This window comes from Molossus molossus, unplaced genomic scaffold (genome assembly GCF_014108415.1).
Source record: "Molossus molossus isolate mMolMol1 unplaced genomic scaffold, mMolMol1.p scaffold_m16_p_3, whole genome shotgun sequence".
NCBI classification, from domain to species: domain Eukaryota; kingdom Metazoa; phylum Chordata; class Mammalia; order Chiroptera; family Molossidae; genus Molossus; species Molossus molossus.
The window spans coordinates 35,674,130-35,698,986 of record NW_023425366.1 but is presented as its reverse complement, the minus strand read 5'-3'; positions in this window follow the sequence as shown (position 1 = coordinate 35,698,986).

The window sequence follows — 24,857 nt, the reverse complement described above, 5'->3', positions numbered from 1 at the left end:
GACAAAGCAAGTCCACCAAAAATGGCATCTAACCCAAATTGACCCTGTTAGCAGCAGAGACCCAGAACAATATGTGCAAGAAAATGGGGGAGGTCCTTTAATTTTCTTTAAAACTGAAGTATATATGGGCACAATAAATTTGATACTTAAAAAAAAAAGTTCTTTTGAAGACAATTATTATGCATGAGAGAACTTGATGTTCCAAAGTCCTTTTAAAATTCCGTCCTCTTAAAAGACAGTATTGGCATTTATCAATGCTCTACCTCTCATTGACAAGTATCTCTGTGCTTTCTGGATGAGTTTTAATCAACATTAACCATAGCCACAGCCGTATTTCATGTCACAGTTGGGTTCTATTCTTGTGCAATCACACAGATGTGTTTTAAACGATCCTCATGAGGAGAAGGCTTACATCTGAACATGTGACTAAGTCAAAGATGGAGAAAAATAAACACAGAAAAATTTGTTAGTACCCTTTGCTAACCAATTGCATCACTGGGCTTCTCACAAAGAATTTCAGGGTGAACGCCAGTCCACTGTCAACATCTGCTTTGGGAGACTCATCTGCACCCCTGGGCCCTGGGGTGCCACTGCTTCATAAGCATTAATTGTAAGGAAAAAATGCATTCCTATGATGCATATATCACAATCCATATAACAACTTCTTGTTAACTAAGGAGTGTTTAATAGTATTTGCCTATTTTAACAGTGCAAACTTGACATATATAATTATCATGAATACAGTAGGTGTTACATTATTTATAATTAATCACTGTAGCCCCCTTTGCCTTTTAGCAAGGAGTCCAACATCTTTCTTCTCCCTTGGGTTTTCTGTCATCTCTGAATTTCAAGAGCTCTAGTGTCTCCATTCCTTAATGACTCATTTCCAGCTCACAGTAAGCCCAAGCGCCCGGAGTAAAGATAGAATCCAGATACCATTCACTCCTGGATCTGGGAATATTATTTCCTTTTCCATTATGGAGATCCACACCCAGGAGTTCTCAAATAAATTTGATTTTTAAACCCTCAAAACACAAAATGTAAAATTACACTTTCTTTCCCCAGACAATGGGCTTCTGGCCAGCTCCTGAATGGAAAATTGCCCTGGGAGATTCCTGAGTGACTCGATTCTTCTAAACATGCTTTCCCAAGTGTTTCCCCTATATATTCATGAGGTCAGGGAGGGCTTACAGCACCATTCTTAGGCGAGAAGAATACATGCACCTACATCTTAAAGCACACTGAGAAGATAGAGCTGCATAGGTTTGATAAAAAGAGCTCAGTGTTTTTGTCAATAACTAAGGTACTGCTGAGCAAGCATTGGGTAGCAATGAGTAGTTGCAGGATAATATGCAATGAAACAGTCTACAAAATGAAAAACATAAAAAGTTCCTAGAGCTATCCTTCCACTCAAGAGTATGAACAAGTTACGAGATGATGAATCATTATTCTTTCTTTTTTCTTTGTTTCAAGGAAAAAAAAACTGGATCTGGAACCAATCAATTTCAGAGTGTAATGGGCACATCATTTAGCACCTTCCCAACTCTTTGCTCAGTGTTGGAACATTGGTAGCTTGAATCTGACCATGAAGGGAGTATGTACTTCAGAGAAATCAGCAAACACTAAAAATCAGGGTTCCCCAGCACCCAGGGAACAGGTCATAATGCATTTCCAGCTTACCACTGGTTGTTTCCTTCTCAACAAAGATGATTCAGAATTATGCTGATTAAGCAAATGCATGTGGATGAAGGAGTAAAACAGAGCTTTAAGAAATTTCTCTTCATCAGATGTAACAACTGTAGCAGCACTGACATTTTTATGATTAAGGCGAGAAGATCCTGTTTCACTATAATTAGATATAAAGAAAATTCAGAGATGCTGAAAGCCTCCGTAGTTAGTTTAATATAAAGAAGTTATTTAATAACACTATTGCCAAAACAACATTTTTAAAAGCACAAGTTAAAAGATAGCAAGCATTTGTTTGTTTGTTTATTTCTTAAATTAATTTTTATTGTTGAAAGTATTACAGATGTACCCCCATTATTCCCCTATTGGCCCCCTCCTCCCAACTCCCACTCCTCTCCTGCTTTCCCCAAACTATTATCTATGTCCGTTGGTTATGCATGTATGCATAAAAGTTCTTTGGTTTATCTCTTCGCAATCTCCCCATTCTGCTCCACTCTGAGGTTTGTCGGTCTCGCAACAGAATTTTTAACGAAGACACTGCCTTTGACAAGTTTGTTAAAATATATAAATATGTGATAATGTTATTAAGAGACAAGTTGCTCATGTATTACTTATGATATATGAGTAATCATAACAAAAACATCCAGGGTAGCCACATTCATAAATCTAAGGAATATAAATGGCTAAAATAAATCCTGCAATAAAAGAAACATATTATACTGCAATAGCGTGGATATTAAATTTTCCCACTACACTATCTCACAATCTTCACAAAACCCCAGTGGAGAAATGATTATAGTTCTATAGGTGAAACTGAGTTCAATAGAGTTTAAATTTACTGAAAGCACCAGGCAGCATAATTTGGTGTAAAATTTTATCTCTTGAGGGTTCCATCATAAAAGGAAGAAAATAATAGTGAACTGTTGGTGAGGTAATTTGAGGTCCATCTAAAGATCTATTTTATGATTGTAGTGAAAACAATAATTGAATACTGCAATTGACAATTTTCTCTTTACTTATCCAGATACAAAAAAAGAAGCAGGCACTGTTACAATACAAATACCAGCTGAGCTATTTCCTTATGGAATGTTTATTTTAGTTCAAATTTAATGCTTTAATCAGAATTTCCCTTAGATTTAAATTCACAAACATTACATAAAAATATTGTAATATACATGTTTAAATTTGTGAAGTTACATAGACAATATTTCATGTACTGAACAATGATATAACGCAAATTCAGTTATATATTCATTGTACTATGGAAATTTCTTAAAGATTAGGTTATACATAAAATTAAGAAATACTAGCAGCAGTGAATTAAAGTAGAGTGAGAGAGAGAAGATGAAAAGCTTGTATTAGGAAAGGTACAAATTATATTTAACAACTTTGAAATTTTAAATTAATGAATAAATTATTAGAACATTTATAAACATCAACAATTTATAAATTATAATAATCATCCAAAAAGTGTAAGCTGACAAAAAAGAGCATTCTTAAAAAGTAATGTAACTATTAAATAAATCTGAATAGCGGTAACATTTTTATTTTTCATAATAGGCAGAAAATCAGTAGTGATTTAGTTGAATTCAATAATACTGTTAATCAACTGGATGGAAATGACATCTATAGACTTTGTTTTTTTCCAAAGGGCAGCATAATACAAATTTTTTTCAGGCTCACAAGGAGTATTTACCAAGATAGACCACATTCTAGTCCATAAAACATACTTAACAAAATTTAAAAAATTAAAAAAACATATAATATCTGCTCACAGATCACAATGTAATTAAACTAAAATCAATAACAAAATAAATTTTAAAATATTTTAAGCTAAAAAAACATGAAAATACAACTTACTAAAATTTGTGGAATGTAGCAAAAGCAGTCAATAGAGGGAAACTCATAGTATTAAATGCATTATTAAAAAAGAAACAAATACCTAAAATTGATTATCTAAGTTTCCACCTTAGGAAACTAGGAAAAAAGGAGCAAACTATATCCAAAGTAAGAAAAAGAGAGTAAATAATAAGAACTAGAGTATAAATCAATAACATTGGATAAATAAAATGAATAGTGCCTGACCTCTATGGCTCAGTGGATTGAGCATTGTCCCATGGACTGAGAGGTCTTGGTTTGATTCCTGGTCAGGGCACATGCCCAGGTTTCGTGCTCAGTCCTCAGTAGGGGGTGTGCAGGAGGCAGCCAATCGATGTTTCTCTCTCACATCATTGTTTCTATCTCTCTTTCCCTTCCTCTGTCTCTAAAAAATCAATAAAAATCAATATCCTCAGGTGAGGATATTTTTTTTTATCCTTACCTGAGGACATTTATGCATCTATCTTCAGATAGAACAGGAAAGAGAGAGGGAGGAAGAGAGAGAGAGAAATATTGACATGAAGGAGACACATCGACTAGCTGCTACCCATGACCCCAACTGGGGCCGGGAACAAACTGAAACAGGGGTACGTGCTCTTAGCGGGAACCGAATCCAGGTCTCTCTGGTGTGCGGGCCAATGCTCTGACCACTCTGCCAAACTGGCCAGGGCAATAAAAAAATATTAAAAAACAAAACATAAAATTGATAAAGTAAAAAAAAATAAATAAAAAAAAAGCTGTTTTTTTGAAAAGACAAATGAAATCAATAAGCATCTAGCTAGGCTGAGAATAAAGAGAGAGGACACAAGTTACTAATATCAGAAATAAAACAGGACATCATTATAGTTCCTGTGGACATGTAAAGAATAATAAAGCATGCTATGAACAGCTCCATGCCCACATATTTAATAAACCAGTATAAATTTTTCATAAATCAAAACATTTTGATATATTTAAAAAATAAAGATAAAAATACAACTTTTGTAATACATATGACTAACAAAACCTTAAGTAAAGGAAAGTCATAGAATAATGAACATAGGATAAAAGATGATTGTTTCTAGGAGTGGAGCAAGGCAGAGAAAAAATGGAGTGAAGCTTATGGTTACATGTAAGTTACTATCAAGGTCACACTTGCTTTCTGAGGGTGAGTTCATGAGAACTAGTTATATTATTAAAAATAAATAACAAAATATATTAATAAAAATAAGCCAGCATGGACTAATGAGAGTATGCCACAAACACAAGTTATGCAAAATCTGATCTTATATACCTAAGACCTGTTAAACTATAAATAAATAGGTAAGTCAGTAAAATCAATGGATTTCTGGCACCAAGGGGTGGAGGCAGGAAGAGAAACCATGAAAGGGACGCATGCTGAGCAATGTGCACTTTTCAGCTGTGAATCTCATTTATCCATCCTATCAGATAGACTGAAGCAGGATCAACTTTCAAAACCATGGCTGCATCTCAGAATCACCTAGCAATGGAAAGTCCTGATGCCTCACTCTCATATATTCTAGTGTAATTGGTCTTGGATGTAGCCCAGGCATCGAAATATTTCAAAAACATTCACTTGATTCTAAGGTGCAACTGAGGTTGAGCTTCACAAGATAGGTCACATTTTATTCTGAAGGTGTTGGGTAATTGCTTAGTTTCTTTTAAGCAGATGAGGAAGTTGAACCGATTTTCTTTGCAGAAAAAGGGCCCCAGACACAAAATTTAAAAAAAGGATGGTTAGGAGTAGAAATTGAGGTCAAGAAAGAGGTTGTGGGTGGCTCTTCTCTATGAGAATGGATGAGAGTGGACATACCAGAGAGACTTGGAGAGACAGAACTATATTTTTGACCAGTTAAATGCAGAGGCTGAAAGAGAGGGGGGGCATGCTAATTTCCTTGAGTCTAGGAGGAAATAGAATTCCTACTTGGTGATGATGAGGTATGTTGATTGGGGGTGGTACGGGGAGAGGAATCATTGGCCTGTTGATACGTTGCATTTGCAGGGCCTGAGGATTGTTCTAAGAAGAATCCTGCTAGCTATGGAAGTTCTATGACTCATTGGAGCGGCTGGAACCTGGGTTTTAAGGAGATGATCAGGGAAAAGTGACAGGTGATGTCAGCATTTCGTAAAGGGCTTACATAGATTGTTCAGGAACTTCTGCTTCTTACTTTGAGCTCTCACACCTACCATGTGTATTAGAAGGTTGTCCCTCCAGGGAATAGGGTCTCGGTGGCTGCTAGGCTGGGACCCACCAATCTCTCTCAGATCTATTCTTGGAGCTGGTTAGATACTTGCCTTTCAAGTATCCAACTGCCCCCTATTGTTTTGTTGGCTTCTTATTTATTTATTTTTTTTTTAATCCTCACCCGAGGATATTTTTCCATTTTTTGTACAGATAGAGTGGGAGGGAGGGAGAGGAAGGGAGAGACAGACAGAAACATCGACGTGAAGGGACACATCGAGTGGCTGCCACCCGCACGACCAACCAGGGCCGGGGACAAACTGCAACCGAAGTACGTGCCCTTAGCGGGAACCGAACCTGGGTCTCTCCAGACCGCAGGCCGACGCTCTAACCGCTGAGCCAAACTGGCCAGGGCGGCTTCTTATTTTTTAATATAAAAGTTGACGATCCATTAAATTAAAGGTAAAATAATTAGCAAGTAATATTTATTTTTCTAGTTCCATGGGGCCATAGCAAGCCATTTAAAGGTTGTCAATGATCAGGTTAATATTAATATTATTAATTGTATTAATGATTAAAGATAAAATAAAAATCCTATATTTTATTAATTCAAGATTTAGTTATAGAAAGTCTAGTCTCAGTTGTTTTTATAATATGAATTTTTTATAGTTTGTAATTTTTTATCTTGAAATAAAGAGTGAAAGCATCTAAATCGACAGCACACATTTGAATCATTAGTCCATCGCCTTTTTAAGAAGCACAGGGTGTGTGGAAGACTTTGTTTTATTCTCTTTTGATCTCTCGTTATGTTGAGGAGAAAAGTGACTGGTGAAAGTCTTGCCTGACTTTGCTAGTCCCCTCCATCCCCAGAGCTAAGATTTGACCAGATAGCAGACATCACTAGGTGCCTGGAATGAGAAAGGTTGGTAAGGGCAACCTCTCCTAATGGCTCGTATTCCGGATCCTGAAGCCAGCAACCAGGCAGAAGTGTTTGTCAAATTAAACTGGGAAATCCGTCAGTATTTTTGAAAGAAATTAGGAGCAGAGGGAAATTGTGTCTAGTTTGTGAAAATACAGAGTGGAAAGGATGTTTTCAAGCCTGCAGCCTTGACCTTGCCTCTGTCAGGCCTCCTCACTCTTGAAGAAAGCAGAGGCCTTGAGACCAGAAAAGGTCAGAGCGCAGTCAGAAGGGGGATGACCTGCATCTCACCTCCTGTTGTAACTCGGCTGCCTTATCCTGCACCTTTGACAGGCTGAGTAACACCAGCTCTAACTACTCAGCCTGCTGGATGAGCTAGTGTGAAGAGCAGGATGGGGAGAGAGGGGACGTGTCAGGGGTAGGTAGGGTCAGGATAGAAACATCAATCCCAAGTGCTTAACCCACTTGAGTGATACCTGGAGCTGGACCAGGCAATGGGCCTATCAGATGCTTATAGGAGTCATCTCCCATAACTTCTACTAAAAGCAGGGACAACACAAATTGTACTTGGGACTGTGATATTTACAAAGAGACAAACTCTCAGCTAATTGCAAAGAAACATCTCATATTGTGTTCTTGGTTGTGTTGTGTGAAGTCAACACTCTCTCCAGGAGGAAAAAGATAGAGTCTGATGGTCCACAACTAGAAAAGGTGTGGATGCTTGTGGTCTTTGTCCACTGCACAGTAAGAGGTTTGAAGGTTGTTAAATGTCTCACTCTGGGGCTGGGAAAGCATGCATGACTTAGAACTCAGCTCTCCTTGATTCTGAACATGAACATGAAATATTTGGTTGATGGAGTGACTGTAACAGTGCAGGTCTGGAACGCAGAGGAACGTTTATGATAATTAGAAATAATCAAGTCCAGACCACAGAAATTGGTGCAAGAGAATATTAAGTAATTTGTAGCCAAATGACTTTAAGACCTCAAGGTAAAATTTCCAGGTGGTGCTTATAGGACCCATAAACACTTGATTTAAAGGGGCAATATTAACATGGAGGTTTATGATCATAGCATTGAAATTAAATTGATTGTGTCTGCTCTGGCTCTAAAAATAAAAATCGAATAATAATTCAGCTACCTAAGTAAAAGGCTTACAGCTATGACTTGCACAGCAGAGCAGCATCTGACATCAGCGTGGCTCAGGGACTGGGGCACAGAGTACAGAAAAACTTCTGACTCAGACTGAGAGGACCCAGCTTCTCACCCAGATTTTCTGTTTTGCTTCTCTGCACCCTTCCAGGACAGAGCCAACATCCAGCTGTGTGAGAAGTTAGGGAAGTCCATGTCCCAGGTGACAATGTGCTGAGGAGCCTTGAATGCCACTGAGCTGACTGTTAAGGGGCCTGGGAGAAGTGTGCAATACAATAGGTAAACAAGACAGAGGTATGGTCTAAGATGAGGAGTAGAGAGAAAGTTGAGGCGTCCTTGGGGTAACAGAGTGCCTCATAGAGGGCTCCTTGGACATTTCCAAATGGAGGGAAGAAATCAATAAAAGTATCAGGCTGATTCAGATATCAGGCAGGAAGTGGAGGTTATAACAGAAATTCTTGTCCTTTCTACCTTATAGGCCAGTTGGGAAAAATCACATAAGGAAGTGTGTTGACAACATTCTGTAGACCACAAATGCATGCCTACATGTCATATATGTGAAACAGGGTGATACTTACTTTAAATGAACAAAGTCAATCTATGGGTGGCAATGTAGAAAAGAGAAATATTAAACAAAAATTGGAAAACATGGATCTGTCTCTCTCCTAAGGGATTACTGGCCATTCAGGGTTGACTAGCACAGACATTAAAAACACTGACTGTGGAACCTGGATTTGACTCCAAATTCACTTTGCTTCTTCCTTGTGCCTCAGTTATCTTGTCTGCAAAATAAGATGGAAATAGCATTGCTTAGCTGAAGAGTGTCCTTCAGGATTAAAGGACTTGGTTCACATGCATGTTTCCTAAAAAGAAAGGCTCAGAGGACAGATAGGGCAGGAATGAAACCTGGAGTTATTGGTATATAGACGGTATTGAAAGGCACAAGACTTGATAATATCACAGGAAAAATCAAAATAGAAAAGGATTCAAGGATTGAATCCAAAAGCACACCAACTTTAAGAGGTTGGGAAATGTTTTAAGAAGTATCAAAGAAAGAACTTCTTCCCGTAGAAGGAGCAGCCCTGGGGTAGAAGAAACCTGCAAAAGGGCAGTTTTCCAGGACTGCATGAATTAAAAGCTCTTAATTGGAAGGGACTAATCAACCACAGTAAATGCTGTTTGTTGACCAAATTAGATAAGGACTAAGAACTTACTATAGAATTTCACAACATGAAGGTCATTGCTGACCTGAACAAGAGCGATTTCAATTGTTGGGTAAGGACCAAATCTTCACAGAAGATGGTTTGAGATATAATTGAAAGGGAAAATTCAGAGATTGGGAGAATCGACTCTCTTTCAAGAGCTGTGCTGCACAAGCAGTAGCTGGAGGAGTGACAGGTCGGACATGGTGTTCCAGACGGGAGGAATAACAGCTTGTTACTATGCATCTGAAGCCCTGCAAGCCCTGAATCCTCACCCATCTTCCACTCAGGGCCTTTTTCTGCTTCTGGGAATGCTTGTCTATCCTCATTTCACTCTGATGCTTTCTGCAGGTTCTCCAGGTCATCTACTCCAGACAACTGGACCAGCAAGATTCTAGCAGCTCAAACACAAATAAAAAGTTGAGAAGTGCACCACACATGTCTTGAGAGTGAGCTGAAGGCTTCATAAAGCCAGGAATAGTACAGTGTGATAGGAAAAGGAAGTGTAGAAAGAGAGAAGAAGGAGCCTCAGCCTTGCAGGAAAAATAGGAAATTTGATTGTTGTCTGGAAGCTCTAGTGGACAAACAAGAGTGTGTCTGCTACTCTGATACCTAGTGTCTGGGTTTTTTTCCTCTGTCCTTTAAAAGAAAGGATTTTATCCTAAAGATGGTCATTAATACACGGGATGCACAGAAGGATTTCACCATCAAATAGGACTTGAGTGTCAGCTCTGCAATTGACAATGCCTTAAACATAGATTCCTTTTATACACATCACCTATATAGTATCCAAAACAACTTCCAGAGGAGGGTATCATTATTCTTTTATTTACAGCAAAGAATTCAAAACTCAGATGATGCTTCTGACAAGGTGCTGGGCCACTGCTGGCTCCCAGGCTCTTACGCTAGATGCAGGGCTGATCCCAAATGCCAGACATCCTCCTCAAAATCTATACCACGGAGCAGAGGGAGTATGATCAGTGGTAAAAGAAAGGGTCTGCTTCATACTGTCAAAAAACAAACAAAAAGCGGGAGATGTCAGCCGAGGCTGAACTTTGCTTTTAAAATATGTATGATGAAAGTTAAGGAGCTTCTTCATGGCTCAAAGAGGACTCCCACTAGATCCTGAGACGTGGATAAAGGACGAGATTGCTTTTATGACATGGGTGTCATTTCTGCTCAAATAAAACCTCCATAAAGAGGAAAGTTTATGTTTATTTTTCTAGCCCCCAGAAAACTGAGTCCATAGTTGACATTCAATAAATTGTGTTGAATGAAGAGAGAGAAAGGACCACTGCAAAGAGGATATATGTAGCAATGGAGGGTGAGAGATGTTTCAAACAATAGCAACATGCTTATGGATTTATTTTGACATCTGAAAAGAAAATTGTTCTAAAAATTTGATCTGTGAGCTATACTACCAATTCTGTAGCTAAAAGTTAGCAATGAAATAACTCATTCAGCTGTCAGCATTATTGAAATAGAGGTTTGCCATATAACTATCTTTTCCAATGCACTGAATTGTTTCTTTAGGCAAATTTTTCTTTAGTTAAGCCATGGTGGCATCCACCTAATGTATCCTTCACATACCTTTAAGTTCTTATTGCACAAAGCTTATCTTTCTTTGATAATTCTGGGTCCAACTTCTGATTTTCTAAAATAAAGAGAGAGTTTGGGCTAGTAGGTTGTGATAGAACTTATGTTTATTTAATATATATTTAATTCTGCCCTAGGTGGTTTGACTCAATGGTTAGAGCGTCAGCCTTCAGATCAAAGAGCCACAGGTTTGATTATAGTCAAGGGCATGTACCTTGGTTATAGTTTGGTCCCTGAGGTTGTGTGGAAGGTTGTCTTTCTTGCACTGATATCTCTCTCTATCTCTATTTCTGTCTCTATCTCTATATCATCTCTATCTCTATCTCTATCTCTATCTCTATCTCTATCTCTATCTCTCTCTATCATCTCTCTCTCCCACTATGTCTGAAGATAAATGGAAAAAAAATATTCAGGTGAGGATTTAAATATATATATTTAATTCCAAAAACGGCCCTTTGAGATTGATTTTGTTACCCCAACCTCACACATGAGGATGCCAAGCTGATACAGGTGGAGGGTACTCTCTGCATTAGTTATCTATTACTACATAACACATTACCACAAAGTCAGTGAGCTAAAACCACACTTTACTATCTCAGTTTTAGGGGGTGAGAAGTCTGGACCCTTGGCTAGAGTCTCACAGCTTGTAGTCAAGGTGTTGTCTGGGATGAGGTGGAGCTCATTTCCTTGTTCTGTAACACGGAGCCACTCAGCTCATAGAGGATGCCCTCAACCCTGACACTTAACCCTCTTCCTCCTTCTTAAGGCCAAGGAATAGCACATCTGCTGCTGGGAACCTCTCGCTTGCGGACCTCCTTTTAAATGGTTCACCTGGAGAGATCCAGTACACCTCTATGATCTGCCAATTGAATACCTAAAGCTCAACTGATCTGGAGCAGAATTCCTTCACCTTTGCAATAACAGAACCTAATTGTGGGTATTATGGGTTGAACTATGTTTCTCAAAAAAAAAAAAAAAAAAAAGTATGTTCAAGTACCTGTGAATGTGACCTTATTTGGAAATAGGGTTTTTGCAGATGTATTCAAGTGAAGATGAGGTCACTAGGGTTGGCCGTAATCCACTATGACTGGTGTCCTTACAAAAAGGTGAAAATTTGGACACGCTCTCATGCACTCAAGGAAAATGTAATATGAACATGAAAGCAGAGATGGAGTGATGTTCCTGGCAGCCAAGGTACACCAACGATGGCCAACAGACCCCAGATGCAAGGAGAGAGGCCTAAAACAGCTCCTCCTCACAGCCTCAGAAAGAACCAACCCTGATGACACCTTGTTTTAGACTTCTGGCCTCCAGATCCATAGAGACAATAAATTACTGTTGTTTAAACTGCTCAGTCTATGGTGATTTGTTATGGCAGCTCCAGGAGATTCACACAATGTGACATCCCAACTTAGTGACAGTCCTGCCCATCCTCAAAGGGAGAGGATTATACAAAGCTTGTTCATCGTGGGGAGTGGATCTTGGGGCCACCTTGAGCTCTGCCCAGCATATTCTTCCACACCCACAGCCAGGATCTCCTCTTCCCTCAGCATCAAGCAGATGTTCAGAGTTGCCCTTGAAACCTTGGAAATGCCACATGGAGCTGTTCCCTGTGACCCAGACAATCACAGTGATCAAAGTACGTGCTGTCCAATAATACCTGCAACATTCCTGGACTTGTTTTATTACCTGTAAAATTAGAGGATGGAGGTAAGTGATCCTAAAGTTCTTTAGTTTCTGAAATTCCATGACTGGTTCTTTCTGCAGAGTTATGTGCAGGGACTTGGTTAGAGTTGCTCTTGCAGACTGAGGCCAGTGTTACCTCTTTGAGGTTTGTAGCTGTGCTCTGCATAACTGGCTTGCCAAGTTCTGAATTATGGTATAAACAAGACATTACCTCATTTGATTTTATTGGATGGGGTGTATAATTAACCCTTTTAATAGGAACGTAGACAAGCAAGCTTATCTTATGAGAATCGTTGAACAAATTCTCCCAGCGGATTGAATTACTGGTTCTGACCTATCTTGGTAAAGAAAAAAAAAAATTAATTGACTCTTTTTAATGCAAATGTCATTTTAAGCCTATAATTCTACCACCTCCTTATTATCCTAGTTAATAAAGTATGTCTTATACATTTTTATTTTCATTTTTAAGGACTCTTTTCTGTAGTAAAAAAAAAAGTTCTTATTTTATCTAAAATATAGTTTTATTCTATTGGGAAAATATTCCAGTTTTTCATTGCAAATGAATTGAATTGAAGTGTTTTGAAGCCATTAAGTCAATCCTTTAACTGATAAAAAATAAAATAAGAACAATTTATCTACACGAATCTTCTAGATACCATGATGCTTCTATACAAACTCTAACTTATTATATATACTTTTTTTTGGAACACACTGGGAAAACAATGGGAAATCGAAATCGGGAACAACAATAGAAAAACACCTTTCATCTGCTCAAATGCAATGTGAACAGAATCATTTTCTAAGAAATGTATCATTTTCTAAAAAGATAACACATGGGTCTAAGCCAGTCTGGCTCAGTGGTTGAGTGTCCATCGACCCATGCACCAAGAGGTCACTGGTTTGATTCCCAGTCAGGTCACATGTCCAAGTTGTGGGCCTGATCCCCAGTGGGGGGCCTGCAGGAGACGGCTAATTGATGTTGTCTCTCATCGATGTTTCTATCTCTCCCTCTCCCTCCCTTCCTCTCTCTCTAAAATCAAGAAAAAAAAAATTTTTTTTAAAGAATTAAAAAGATAACACATGAGTATATGTTTTATGAAACAGTCTTTGAAAGCATAAGATGCTGCTTTGCATAGAGTTACAAAACAACAATCAATCTTTTCATGACAACTTTTCTTCACTTTTTTTTTTTTTTCAGTTTAAAAGCACAGATTCCAGAATCATTTATAGAACCTTTTTGTAAACCACGACTCAGCTGCTAATATTTGCACTTTGTGGCCCTTTCCCTGCCACCGATGGCCAAAGAAGATTTCCCGCAGCCTTCACATGCTCCTAAAGACCTGGCGGAGCTGTGTTAGGCAGAGGGCATGGCTCTGCCTAGCCTTTGTTGGAGCATTTCTTTCTGGGTGCCCTGAACTTGAAATTTCTCTTTAAAATGTCCATTAATTCCTATTAGGGGACTACTAGTAAAGAAAATTGCATGTTAGCTTTTATCAGTCTGTATGAATAAATGTTAACCATTCTCAGTTAAAAGCCCTCCTTTTAGCTCCACTCATGTGAGAACAGCCAGAGCAGCACGCACATCAGCAAATCATTCAGAAGATGAATGCACTCAAGCCCGCACAAAGACTGGGAGATGTGTATTAGTGTTATAGATTTTAATTTGAAATAATGTCAGTCTTTTTGGGCCTGCATTGTAGTGCATGAGCTGCCATCTGCTTATAATAATGAGTCTGACAATCCACGTAAATGTGATTTGCTGCCTCTTTGCCAACATAATGGCCGGGATATTGATCCTAATGGTGGAGCCGATGCAGGCATTTCATTCAATGAAACGAGGACAGGCCCTGAGCTCAGGCTTCTGAGGATTCAGGTGGCCAAAGAGTGAAGAACAGACATGCATTTCCCCACACTAGTGGCAACACTGTACATGCCCACAACAGGCATAGATTCTGTTCTTTCTCAAAATTTCAGTACAATCAACCAAATTAATGATTGACCAGATCTGAAATAAAGATGCTAGACTATTGCTACCTTTCTGTTTTTCTTTGTAACATTTGAGATGAGAGTTGACTAGGAACTCAGGGGACCTCTGTGGTCCAGCTAAACCTTGTGGATTGCTGTCCATGATTGTAGCCACTGGCCATAGGTGGCTATTTACATATATTTTTAATTAAAATTAAATAAAATCAACATTTTATTTTTTTTAAACTCAAAAATATATGTGAACACCTATGTTCGTAGCAGAATTATTCATAGCAAACAAACGGTGGAAGCAACCCAAGTGTTCATGGACAGATGAACAAATAAATAAGAGGTAAAATACACACGCAATGGAATATTATTTGGCCTTAAAAAGAAAGAAAATTCTGACATGTGCTACAATATGAAAGAAGCTTGAGGATGTTGTACAGAGTGAAATAAGCCACCCACAAAAGAACGTGCATTGCACAATTCCACTTATATGACATACCTTGATTCATTGCTTACTTTTTAACTTTTAATATGTTTTTATTGACATTTTTAGAGAGAGAGAAAGGGAGAGACAGATAGAAACATCGATGTAAGAGATACATTGATTGGCTGCGCCCACACACCCACTACTGGTGATCCAGCCCACAACCCTGTCATATGCCCAGACCAGGAATCAAACTGGGATCTCAGTCCATGGGACAACTGAGCCACACTGGTGGGGCGATTCATTGTTTAATGAGTACAGAGTTTCAATATTATGAGAGAAATCATTTCTGGAGATGGGTGGTGGTGATGATTGTATAAGAATGACAAATTCACTTAATATCACTGAGCTGTACACATAAAAACAGTTAAAATGGTCCATTTTGATTATGTATATTTTACCCCACTTAAAAAAATGTGTTCTTTATTTGCCCAATTGCCACAAAAATAGACAATTTCCATCACTGCAGAAAGTTCTACTGGACATTGATGCCTTAGAGGAATGCAGCTATGTCCAGCCTGGTAAAGAGAAAACCAAACCTCTGGAATGCAGTAGCCACAGAGAGATGGTGCTCCGAGTCCCTGTGCACACAGGAAGTGTAGCATAAACAACCACCAGCCACATCCATACAAGACAGATGCGACTTATAAAGTTGAGCTTTACTAGTTTTGACATATATTATTGCTATTTTCTATGATACAGTTTTTATTTTCAGAATAATTAACCATTAGACTGCAAGAAGCTATTACAGTCAGTCATGCGGTTCCTCTCCTCTTTCCAAAGGCATGTATCTAAAAGACTCTGAAAGTAAACCTTTAATATTGCTATTAAAATAAACCAGAGTGAACTAAGTAATTTCAATAATAGAAGATACTTTTGAAAGCAATTCACCAGCAGAAGAACATAATCAATTAATCGTATGCTACACATACTTAGGTCGGAGGTAAAAATTATAGGTGGGTATGGGGATCAGTTCTGCTGGCCTCTGGGCTCTCTGTTTCTACCCTGTTCTAGTCCCATAATATCTAGCAATAGGTCAGCATGCTTATGTTAGTCTAAGTATCGCCAGGTAAGAGATTCTTTCATGATTTGCTTTAGAGTAAAACGTCTTCAAATATAAAGCATTATACAATTTAACCCAATGAAGCTAGTTGCTAAAATGTTGAATAAACCTGATGGTGTGGGAGGGACCTTGTGTCACAGATCCCACAGTTATTGTGACTATATTCTCTATTTTATACTCTCTCAAATTTGTCTTTTTCTTATTTTGAAGGGACAATAACATTTGCCTCATGATCATTATAAGACAAAATGCACATAAATTAAATGGAAAGTAGTTAATGTCTTTTTGCTATTAGATATAATTATGATGATGATGATGACTTTTAGTCTGTCAACTGTTAATCCATAGATTTGACCTTTGTAATTGGTTTGATTTCATCACATTGTAAGGTCAGCTCAGGATGATGGAAAATAGGAAGGCGTTAACATAAATAAATTCTGGTGAAACATGCCAGGCTGGGGTTCTCACCTGTGCTTTACACATACGTTCCGTTTGTCTAAGGTTAGCTGCTCTCCCATTTCACAGATCGGAGAATGGAGGTTCAGAGATTAAAAGTATCTTTTCTAGCCCTGGCCGGTTTGGCTCAGTGGTTAGAGCATCGGCCTGCGGTCCAGAGAGATCTGGGTTCAGCTTCCGCTAAGGGCACGTACCACGGTTGCAGTTTGTCCCCGGCCCTGGTTGGGTCGTGCAGGAGGCAGCCACTTGATGTGTCCCTTTCACATCGATGTTTCTTTCTTTCTCTCTTCCTCTCTCTCCCTCCCACTCTATCTGAACAAAAAATGGAAAAAATGTCTTTGGATAAGGATAAAAAAATAAAAATAAAATATCTTTTCTAGGTAATGGATGTCAGCCCATAGTATACTCTGGAAGCTGCACTCATGCTACCTGAATTTGCTTGTGACCCACCACTTCTGTTCCTGTGCCCTTGAGCTAGTCGAGTTATGTCCTGCCTGGAATTCACAGTCCCTACATTATAGCTCAAGTGAACAAGTGAGGGGAAGAAATGACTGGATGGAGCTCAGTGTCTGCCAGGTAGTAAATGCCGAGTGGTAGGGATCGTAGTTGAATTTCAGTTGAGTGAAGTTTTAAATTTATTCCCAAATTTGAGCCTTCCACATGATAATCCTGAAGGTGTTGTCATGTATTAATGATTGATTCCTTCATTTTAACCTAGAACTTTAAGGGCACAGATACATTTCATTATTTTTCCATCCATGGTACCTAAATTAATGTCTGGCACTTAATAGTCAGTCGATGAATACTTCCTGCAGAAGTGACTCCGAAGGCTCCTCAGGGAGATTCTGTGGGCTGGCCTTTGCTCCTGTTGAGGTGTTGGGCCCTCAAACATCGGGCAAGTAAGTCTCTGATATCTTCCTTGTAGCCTCTCAAAAGCCCTCTTAAGTCCAGTCAGTGTGGCTCAGTGGTTGAGCGTCTATCCACGCACCAAGAGGTCACCAGTTCAATGCCCAGGTTGTGGGTCCAATCCCCTGTGGGGGGCATGCAGGAGGCAGCCAGTTGATGTTCTGTCTCATCGATATTTCTATCTCTCTCTCCCTCTCTCTTCCTCCCTCTCTAAAAACAATAAAGGAAAAACAAAACTAAACAAAAATACTGTCTTAATACCAAGTGAAGAATACATTTGCACCCTTCATAACTTCAATGTTCACTTGTGTTCTTTTCTTTACAAAGGTGAATTTCTCATCCTTGATGCCAGATGTATTTTTAAATTTAATATCCATATATCAGTGATAACAAAATGTAAAACTGAATAACTTGTGTATGTACCTGGACATGGACTGTTCTATTATAAAAGCATCTTCTGAAATGTGTACCGTTTGTTATACCAACAGTCACTGCTTTGCCTCTGCATACCCCAAGTGCCTAAAGCCACTGAAGAGGGAGGCTCTGATGAAGACTCCATCTGCAAGATTGTGACATGATGGCCCAACTCAACCCTTTGGAGTCATTAACTCAGTTTCAGGTGTAATTCAGCTTCTGTTTTATCACAAACAGTAATGCTACTTGCCATTTTATTTACTTTGAAATCAAATAAAAAACTGCTTTATTTTACTGTAATGATCCTTTGAAATTTGAAAAGAATCCTTATTCTTAATATAATTAGCTTGGGTCACAGACAAATATTGACAACCTTACCCACAATAAAATAAAAATTAAATTATCACTCTTGCAAATGGATTTCACATGTAAATGCTTTATTTTACATTTTATTCAATTACAATTTTGAGAAAATAAATTATTGCGAATGTTGAATCTTCAACGTGGTTTGTTTGAGGGACAGAAGTACCATATTGTCTTCCAACAATTTGAAGTTAAGCATATTCGCATTCTTCAATTTTATTTTATTGTCATCAATCTAAGAAACTATTGTTACTTTTTTAACATCTCTCTATTAAGTTTCTTCCATTGTAGTTTCATATATTTATGTCACTCTCATCCCACCTCATTCATCTGATTTCCAATCAGAAGGCTTGAGGAACATCCTCTCTTCTCAAATTGCATTTGCATTGACTTCCTTTGACATCGCATTTATTGCAGTTAATGCAATTAGTGAAAGTAATTCAATCGGAATTTATTAAACATCTTTTTTATTTAGATCTCTCAGTTACGGGGAAAATAAAAATACATAAATACATAAAACAAAGCTCCTGCTTTCAAGACAGTCATGGTCTCATGTCAGAGACACACATGCAACCGTAACATTCACATGAACTGTGGTGATTCTCCAGAGGAAAATGAGCAGAGGCTTGGAGAGCCAAGAATGCACTGAGGGTTTTTGAAGGCCTGTGTGGTCTTCAAGGCTGAGCAGGAACTGGGGGAGTAGGTGGGGAAATGCCAGGAGGTGCCAAGTATGCTCGAAGCACAGTGTCTTGGGAAATACAAGCTATTAATGCAATTGTAGGAAACACTCTCTGGCTAGAGGCTTGGTGCCGAAATATATCTCTTGGGAGACAAAGGGGATGTGGTTTTATTGACTCAAATCTGAAACACAGGGTATAGACCAGGCACTAGGTGTGGGTAGGTTGTCTGGCATTCCCATGGTCATCACTTGGAAATACCCAGGAGGAACTGGGAAATGTGTACCTTAACCTTTGAGGAACGGTGTGAGCAGACATGGTAACTTTCTGTTACCAGCACATGGAGAGGTGCTGACTCAGGGCTTTGGAGAGCAGGAGATCTCCTGGGATGACAGGAAAAACAAGAGATCAGGATGAGCTAAAGAACATTAGAAGGAGACCAGAAAAAGAGAAGGTGGGTGCATACATGTGGAGTGAGAGGATCACAGAGGTAAGGAAGGAAAGAGGCTATCCACCTGCTGAGTGCTCAGCATGTTAGGAGAAATCAGGAAGGTAGGACTAAACATAAGCCTTTGATTCTGCATTGGAAATCAGGACATGATTGTTTTCCTTAGGAGAACAGTTCCAGGGAAGGACCCTCTCAGGGAGGCCAGGGTGGTGGGAAAGTTGGTGGCTGAGGAAGTGGAGGAGCTCAGGAAAGCGTCCCCTCTTCTCCATGAGCCAGTCTCACAACAGACATTGTCCACTGGTCACTTGGATCTTTACTCCGTTGTTTTTTCCTGTTTAAATACCTCTTTTACTCTTACTTAAACCAATCATAAAATCTACTCTAAGAATAAAAAATGTTTGAAGTTACTTTTTCCATAACAAATCATCTCAGTGTGAATTGCAAATGGCATCATTCTTTCTATTCTGTACAGATTTTATACAAATTCATTCCTGTTAAGTAATGTGTGACATTCTCCAAGTGCCTTTAACTGGCTCTGTGACCTTGGGTTTAATAGTCAGTCTATCTAAGGCTCCGTTTCGTCATCTGTCAGTTGGAATAATAATGCTCACTTTGTAAGGCTGTTGTAAGAATTACATGGAATGATACAGGTAGAGTGTTGGTACATGGCCCAGAGGTAGTACATTCAATAAATGAAAGCACAGATTCCAGAGTACATCCTCCCATTTCAACTACAGAGTGAGAGTGAGGAGGTGCTCCCCCAACCCACACCACCCTAAAGTGGGGGAATCATGTGAGCAGGACTCTGGAAGCAATGGATTTGGGCAGATGCACCAACTGGAGCAGCTCAATCCTGCTGAAGACCATGGGGCAGGGGCTGGAGTCATCGAGTTGGTGTAGGGCATAGGTAGTTGCTGGTTTTTGAATTCGAGATGGAGCAATATGACCTCAATGTATTAGGAAACAAAAAGCAGGTAACATGGGTTTTTAGGTGGATATAACATAATCATATATGTATTTCAAGAAAAAGAATTGCCCAGATGTGTGCAGAATGGAATAGGATTGGGAGAAAGCTGAGTTAGTGAGCTTGGTGGGAAGCAATTTCCTTTGTCCAGGAAGGAGTCCCAAGGCTGCACTGAGATTGGGCAGAAGTAATGCAGGGCTGATCAGTTTGGAGGGGAGGGGATCCAAGTTTGGAGGGTAGGTGAGGTAGAAAGGAATCCAAGGATGCCCAGAAATGTTTGAGCATGTGTGTAATGGTCTTTTCTAACAGAAATAGGAAACTCAGGGGGGCAAATTCTTTGTGAGGGAATTATGAATTCAGTTAGGTTATGAAAGGATCCAAAAGTGGAGATGCCCAGCAGGCGTTTGGAAGTAGAGGCCTAGTCCAAGAAGACAGACACAGGGTTTGGGATTATGTGTAAAAAGACACTGAATATGATTAAGTTGGGTGAGAAAATCAACTGGGTAGAATTATAATAACCAAAAAAAAAAAAAAAAATCAATGCAGGTAGATTATAGAGACATCAAATGTAGGCATAAAAGGAACATTTAGAAAAGAAGTCCCAGTGATACAGGTATGTCTGAGCACATAGCATTTAATTGAAAAGAGAGGTTCTGACTGGGAGAGGCTGTGATCTCAGAACTGATGGTTGTAACCCAGCTGCAGGGCTGGGAGGAGTACCCACCAACCCATAAGACCATGGGTTTCAGGTCACCTCCTGTAGGCCCAGGTAAAGTGGAAGGAAATCCGAGGTCACAGGTGAAGGTGGGAGCTGGGATGACAGGGCCCTGAGTCTGTGAATGGAGGTGGAGCTTGTAGGCATAGAGAGAGGCATATTGGTACAATAGTGAAAGATTCATTTCATGTGGGACTGGAAGATGAGGGTGGATCTCACCCTACAGGCAAGACCAGGTGACTGTAGCATGCACACAGGTGCTAGGAGAGTAATAGACTGGAATTAGCAAGTGCTCTCCAATGCACCCCTGGGAGCTACCCTGTGCCCTGCCTGGGTGACCCCTTGCACTGTTCACCAAGCGAGGAACCAGCGGCAGAGGCCAGGGTGGGTGAGTAGAGGCACATCTCCAGGACATAGCACGTGGGACCTGTGGGGATAACTGGGCAGAACTGCCAGTTCTCTCCTGCCCCCAACCTGGGGAAACCTCATCTATCAGACAGGCACTGGGAAGATGAGCCATGCTCACAATGTCAAAGTGCTTCCCCAAATCTTGTGCCTTTGTTTGGAGATACCTTGTTTTCTCATTTTTTGGACACTTTTCTCCTCAGCCATTTACCTACTTGCTGTCTGAATGTGAGGCATAAATAGAATGTATGTGCATGTGTGTGTGCGTGTGCGTGTGTGTGTGTGGTATATGTATTGGTGGGATTTGAAATCTTGGCCAAATAAAATGAAATAAAAACTTTTCAAAGATAATATCTTAACTTACTTGGTAATGTGGGAAGTTTCTGATTTTAATTGGTATTGTTCAATCAAGGTTAACTTTTTTATTTACTTCTATTTCCAAGAAAATGTTTTTATATTGAATAAGTTTTGAAAAACAATAAAAATTTAATGTACATTTTTTTTGTATTGGCACAGAACTCATGCACATTATTGGGTGAATCTGCTCAGAAAAATTTAAAGTGACGACCTTCAGCTGAGGAGGGAACCTTTCCCTAAGTCCCCCACGATGTAGGTGCATTTACTGCAACTCAGCACTGTAGCCTGTAGCCTGCTGTCCCATGGAGAGTCTGTATGCATTTCCATGAGAGCAAAAGAGAAAAAGAAAAGAAAATCCCAGCCATTAAGTTTGAAAGAGTTTTACTACTATTGAATTTAATGCTGGTGAATCAGAAATATTAAAACAATAACAACAAAAGCCCTTAGTAAGTATATGTAGTAGAAAAAAGTGCTGAGTTTTCAATGAGTTGGTGAGAACCCAGCCAACTCCACTCTATTTGACTCTCAGACACAGGAACTCAATGTCATTGGTCCCAAGTGGGAAAATGCTGCTCTGGATGTACCTGTTGAGGCAGCTCTCACTTGTAGTTATCACCAAAACTAATAAAAAACTAGCATAATTATTGCTGTTGGATTTTATACTTCTTTAAACTCATTCTAAATACTGAGCTCAAAATACTTGCAACATTCTGAGAAGTGGAATTATAACAGGCAAATTATGTATCATTATTAAAAGGAAGTGTTTGCAAAATAACATTGACTTAATTGTGAACTCCCCCCCCCCCCCCCCCCCCGCTGAGAAAAACAACAAAAATTGGGTTTGGTGTCATTTGAATCCATCACTGCATGAACCCAGGAATAAAAATGTCTGGTGAGAGTGAAGATATGTCCAGCTTTAAAAAGTTTCCCTTGGCAGCATCAGTGTCTAATTCTGGAGAGTTTTGAATGTGCTCCTACATGTGTTAATAATCACATTATTAAAAACTCTTTAACCAATTGCATTTTAAATTGCAGTCATTGTCATACTTTGGGAACAATATTTTCTCGTGTGAAAAAGCCTTTTCTTAAATACTTGACAAATTCACTAATTATTTAATGAGAAGCCACCATGTGCTGGGCACTACTAAAGAGAGTAGAGAGGGCAGGAGAGACCCTGCTATTCTTGAGGCTGAGGTGAGGATGGCTGTGGGGAGACAGACTTAAGATCAAGAAGCTAAAGCAATGGTCTGGGTGTTTTCAGGGTGAGTGCTGAAGGTGACAAGCTGGCAAGGGCTCCCAGTGTTGAGAAAACCTTTCTGAGGAGCTGCCCCTATGGATTCTGGGTGACCACAGGGACCAAGACAAACAGGTCCAGGGACAGAGCAATTTGGCATAAGGGTAGCATGCATGTCCTTCCATTTTTATGACCCACCACAGAACACTTTGTACAGAGTACGTTCCATGGAGTGTCTGTACACAGAGTTGATTCTATGATCTATGGTTACCACTCAACAACTTACACTGAGTGTGCACCTTCTTGGGAAACCACTGGATTGGAAATCGAGTCACTGCCTGGTGATCCCCTCTGCTCTCTATTAACCAGCCATGAGTTGTGGTTGGCGACTCCCTCTCCGGGGCTGCATCTCTTCACAGGGGCAGTGAAGTGGCTGCAGTAGATGACCTCTGGGCTCTCTCTACACCCTACCATTCCACCTGTCACAAAAGTAAGCTTACTTGAAACCATAAAGATCCTACAAGAGACAGTAGGCAGTAAAATCTTGGACATTTCTCATAGCAATATTTTTCTGATGTATCTCCTCAATAAGGAAAACAAAAGAAAAAAATGAACAAACTAAAATGTTTTATCACAGCAAAGAAAACCATCAACAAAATGAAAAGATGATCCACTGAATGAGAGAACATATTGACCAATGATATATCTGATAAGGAGTTAATATCCAGAATTTATAAAAAAGTTATACAACTGAACACCAAAAAACAACAACAACAACAACAACAAACAGTCTACTTAAAAAATGGGCAAAGGACCTGAATGGACTCCTCTCCAAAGAGGACATACAGATGTCCAATAGACATATGAAAAGATATTCAACCTTACTAGTCATCAGAGAAATGCAAATTAAAACCACAATGAAATAACACCTCACACCTGTCAGAATGGCTATCGTCAATAAATCAACAAACAACAATGCTGGCATGGATGTGGAGAAAAGGGAGCCCTCTTGTACCAAAGGTGGGAATGCAGACTGGTGCAGCCACTATGGAGAACAGTATAGAGTTTTGTCAAAACATTAGAAATGGAACTGCCTTAGGACCCAGTGATTCCTCTTCTGGAAATATATCCAAAGAAACCCAAAACAATAATTTTAAAGAATATACATGTCCTTATGTTGCAGAGCTATTTATAATATCCAAGATTTGGAAGGCAGCCCAAGTGCCCATCAATAGATGAGTAGATTAAAAAAGTTGTAGGTTTGCACAATGGAATACCACTTGGCCATAAAAAGAAAGAAATTTTTACCTTTTGCAACAGCATGGATGGACCTGGAGATTATTATACTAAGTGAAATAAGCCAGTCAGAGAAAGACAAATATCATATGATTTCACTTATATGTGGAATTTAATGAACAAAATAACTAACAAACAAAATAGAAATAGACTCCTAGACTGAGAACAGACTGACAGCTGTCAGAAGAGACAGGATTATGGGGCATTGGAGAAAAAGGTGAAGGGATTAAGCAAAAAAATAAATAAAAACAAAACAAAACAAAAACTTCATAGACACAGACCACAGTGGTGATTACCAGAGAGAAAAGGGGGTGACGGGATGCAGGAGAGGGTAAAGGGGGGATAAGTGGTGACGGAAGGAGACTTGACTTTGGGTGATGAACACACAATAAGATATACAAATAATGTACTTAAAAAATTATGAAAAGAACCCACAAAAAACCAAAAACAAAAGCAAATAGTAACTAAACACAATAAGATCTCTGCTCTCAGCATCTTTTTTACTTGATTGTTTTAGACACACTTTATAAAGGAGAAATTTGTTTTTTGTTTGTTTTGTTTGCCTAAAGAGACCGTTGTACATTGAAAAAAAAAGTGTCTACTCAATAAATGTTAAAGTTGAATGCCTTTTATTTTAAAACTTTGTAATGAGTCTGAATAAAGTTTTACTATCCAATAGTTCCAGCCAGCCCTTTTTTACAAGCGCATTCTCATTACCTAAATTTTATTGCCAAGAAATGAATAAAAAACAAAGTCAATTTTAGATATTTAGGGAAAAAAATTACTTTTAATAACGTCAAG